The following is a 3,989-nucleotide window of genomic DNA, read 5'->3' as shown; positions in this document are numbered from 1 at the left end:
GGAATAGCTTTATTGACTTCAACTGGCCACGTAGCCAGTTGTCCATCTGCCCCTCTGGCTCCTACATCACTTCGGCAGTTTTGAAAGGCCCACCTGGTGTCAGGAAACCCCCCGAATACTATTAAAACAGTTCTACAGTTTCAGGTAGCCATGGGTTTTTTCCAGTGTTACAGTTGGGTGTTTTGCATTTAAATGAAGAGCATAGTCCTAAGTTTGACACTTCTGGGGAAAGAAGGGGGTTTCCATGGGAAAAGAACACCTTTTCATTTGCTCTCTGCTCAGCCTGGTGTCCAGCCAATGAGCTTCCATTCTGCAATGCAGATAAATGCTGATCCTGCACATTTAAGGCCTATTTTATGAAGCAGCTTGTGCTGCCGTTGCCACATTTAGGAGACAGCGAACGGGAAGCCCCATTTTCCTTTGTGCCTCGGCCTGTCTTGTCTGAACCAGACTTCAGGAAAGGTAAAGTATCCACAATCTTAGAGCAGAAACAACCTCCCTCCAGGAGGGATTTCAAATCCCTAGAAGAGTGAGAGCTGGAACTGCTCTTATGGACTGGAGACGGGAATGAATCTTAGCTGCTTTGGCTTGAGAGCTGTTCTGTAGCACAGGGCAAGCCTCCTAGAGAACTGCCTGCCTCCAGCTGAACTAGGAAAGCATCTGTGGGAAGGTAAGTGGTTTGGAACTTGCTCTTTTGCTCATTTTAAACTCATGGGGCTTGATTCTGCCATTGCCAAATGAGTAACGCTGTGCCAGGGCCCCTGGGGTCCCCTGTGTGAGGAACTGATATCCTCAGGGGAAGGTACAGTCATTTCTAACCCTTAAAGGTTTCATTAGCTGAGTTTTTCTGCATAAATGACACTATGACAATAGCTTGTCCCCAAGGTTAGTGAATTTCACGTCTTCAGCACCTTGGAATTGCCAGTTCTCAGTGCTGCAGAGGGAGCTGGGGGGAGCACTATGCTGGGTAGAGAAAGGTTTTCTGGCTGATGGAAGGCCGGACCAGGTGGACCTTTACCAGCAGTGGATGTGGGTCAAAAAGAGTCTGTAACTGCCCCCATGGAGAATTCCTCCTGTTATACTGATTTTTATGGAACATAAGGGCCCAAAGAGTCAAAGGTGTTCACATGACCTGTCACTGTACAACATTAATAGTTTTAAACAAGGTCTGGGGTTCCAAGTACGGAGACCTTAGCCTGCTTAGTACTATGGAAAACACACTAGGAAATTCATGGCCAAGGTTAGAAACATATTGACTGAGACCCACGAAAGGAAAAGAACCAAAGCAAGGCAAAAAGCATTGAAACTGAAACTGCCTGATTATCCAAAACACATTTAATTAAAACCTATCTCAGTCCTTTTTCAGCAGGAAAGGTCTCCTTTAGAGTCTCTTAGCCCATCAAGCAGTTCTTGGTGGGAAAGAAAGGGTTAGTTTTCTTGTTCAATTCTGCTTTGGGAATGATAGTCACTTTCCTTCTTTCAATAAAGAAGACATACAGAAAAAGTGAAGACGCGACAGGACAGTAAAAGGTGGGGGAATAAGTCTTTTGTTGATGTTCTCAGGATACAAGGCAGCTGATCAGTCACAGGTGGATGCTTTGGGCTGGTAGGTTGGCCGCAGCAGCTGTTGCTTTAGACCCTGGCTCACCTCCCTGGTTAGAGACATCATCTGGTTGGTTTGGTCAGGTCGCTTTCCATCACTGCTCCTTCTCGGGCCAAATGCTGCTGGGTGGGCCATCTCATCTCATTGAGCTGGTGCTGTGCAGTGCAGTTGATTTCAGTTTCAGGTGAAAAGCTGAAAGAGACAGCTAAGACAGGCCGAAAATAGTGGGGGATGGAAAGGGACACACAAGAGAGGAGAAAACAGAGCAGAATCTCACATATATCAAGCGAGGGTCCTTGCCGGTGCGGTGGTGATGGCCTGGCATCCCCACCGGTGTTTCACAATGAAAATCCTTCCTCTGCCTTCTTTCCTTCCCCAAAGACTTCTTAAAGGGGCTGATGAATGGAATAAGTGCCTCCTTTCGTTATTTTGTCCACCAATGAGACTTAATTTCTGGTCTCACAACTCCTCTTGTTTGCCAGACGTGGCTTTAACACAGTTGTGCAGTGGTATTATTACACCTCTTTGTTTACATTAATACAGCCTCCCTCTCTCCTTTTTCCATCTTTCTTACACTATTGTGCATCACAAGCCAGTGTGATAATTTAGGAACCTCTGCGCACTTTCCACCAGATAAGCTCACAAGCAGAAAACACACACACACATGCACAGAGGAAGCACAGGGCTGGCATAGGAGCCCTACATTGCTCTCATGAGGAGACCATGGCTGGGTACCAGCAGGAGCAAACTGGGGTGGAAGAGGGAAAGGCCAGAGTGCTTTATGCTCTGGCAGTTCTGGGCTGCCATGTAATGGGGGGAGCAGCCCAGTGTTAGAGAGGCACAACACTGGCATATAGCTATACTCCCTGATCTTCTATGATTCCTGCCCTCCCTCCCACCTTGGGCTGTGCTCCCTGAGAGGTGTTACACAGAATCTGGCCCAGGGAGCCTCCCACTCCATCTATTAAGAAGCTTCAGTCCTGATCTGCTTCTCTGCTTTCCTCTTCAGACAACTGAGATCCCAGCCCACATCCAGCCATGAGGATCCTTTACCTTCTGCTTCTTGTTCTCTTCCTGGGCCTCCAGGCAGCTCAAGGTAAGGCGCACACAGGGATGGGATGGTGAAAACTGATACCCACTTAGCATCTTCAAATCTTAACCAGTTAATCCTCAAAACATGCCTTTAGGGTCACATGGTCCAGTGGTCACAGCAAGAAGTTGCAGTCTAGAATCCTGGGTTCCAGTCTCAGCTTTGATACTGATCTTCTGTGTGACCTTTGGAAATTCATTTACACTCCCTCAGCCTGTTTCCCCATCTATAAAAATGATCATGAATATGAGCTGCCCTTGAGGTCTACAGATGACAAGCGCTATATCTTATCATTTTCTCTATTTTATGGGGAAACTGTGTCACAGTAGTAGCTTGCTTAAAACCAGAGTCCAGATTGCATCTTGGGAGATCTGGAACCCCACCCTGCTGTCATCATGTTGCCTCTCAATGTCTCTGTTCTGGTGCTGTTCCTAAGTAAAGTTGGCCATTCAGCTCCTGATGGATCACACAGTTCAGTAGATATCAGGAGATCACAAGATGGGATTGTTGAATTCTTGTGCTTCAAATTGTATCATTCGTGTCTGTCAATGTCCTGAAGGCAATAACTCTAGTGTGTGCCATTTGTAGTTGACAGTGTGCATGATCATTAACATTTTCTTTAGACTGAACACTTTTCTTGCAACAATATTTTGCCCTAGTGGGAATGAATTCACTGGAATGTAGATGTACCAGGCTCTGAACTAGACGTCTCACTCTCCAACACTGGATAGCTGGCAGTGTCTTCTTTCTTGAAACCACAGTGACTTTCCGTTTTATTTTACAGGAAGCTTTTCATTTAAAGACACTCGGAAATGTAAAAGCAACTGGTATCATATGGGAAGCCGGTGCAGACTGTGGGGCTGCAAATTTGGTGAGAAAAGGACTGGAACATGCTTGGCTGGGTTAATGACCCTGCTGCCACCCAAAGCACTAAAGAACCCGCTGTGCTGACTTGAACATCCCAAGAATGGAGACTAGTAACATCAACAGCAACATAGACTGTAAGATCCAGGTGGCAGGGACCTCTGGGCACTGTACCACGCCCACTCTGGGCACTCAAACAGTAAATAAAACAATCAAATAATAAATGTGTATTGTCTTGCACTGGTGCCTAGATGCTATGGTGATGGATTCACTAGACAGGCCATAGAATTGAGATGAATTAGTTTATTTGAAAGCAATGGGCCTGATTCTCCACTAGCTGCACTCTGTGGAGTCCTTTACATCTGTGCAAAGTGGGCGCAGAATGACACCCTGCCGGAAGGGTAGCTTTTTACACCCACTGTGCATGGGTGT

The 3,989-nt window shown here is 46.5% G+C and overlaps 1 long non-coding RNA gene across 2 annotated transcripts; it reads left to right on the top strand.

The window, feature by feature from the left end:
- The first annotated feature begins 287 nt into the window (after nt 1-287).
- LOC122459177 lies at nt 288-3,781 on the top strand. Of its 2 annotated transcripts, none has more exons than XR_006279688.1 (3): nt 288-462; nt 2,613-2,699; nt 3,478-3,781. It is a non-coding gene; the product is annotated as an uncharacterized LOC122459177 (long non-coding RNA). The 2 variants fall into 2 exon arrangements; XR_006279687.1 differs by having other exon boundaries at nt 288-670.
- The last annotated feature ends 208 nt before the right edge of the window (nt 3,782-3,989 follow it).

The sequence above is a fragment of the Dermochelys coriacea genome, chromosome 3 (assembly GCF_009764565.3).
Source record: "Dermochelys coriacea isolate rDerCor1 chromosome 3, rDerCor1.pri.v4, whole genome shotgun sequence".
NCBI lineage: Eukaryota > Metazoa > Chordata > Testudines > Dermochelyidae > Dermochelys > Dermochelys coriacea.
The sequence above is the reverse complement of the archived record's forward strand: the minus strand, read 5'-3'. Positions and strand labels throughout refer to the sequence as shown.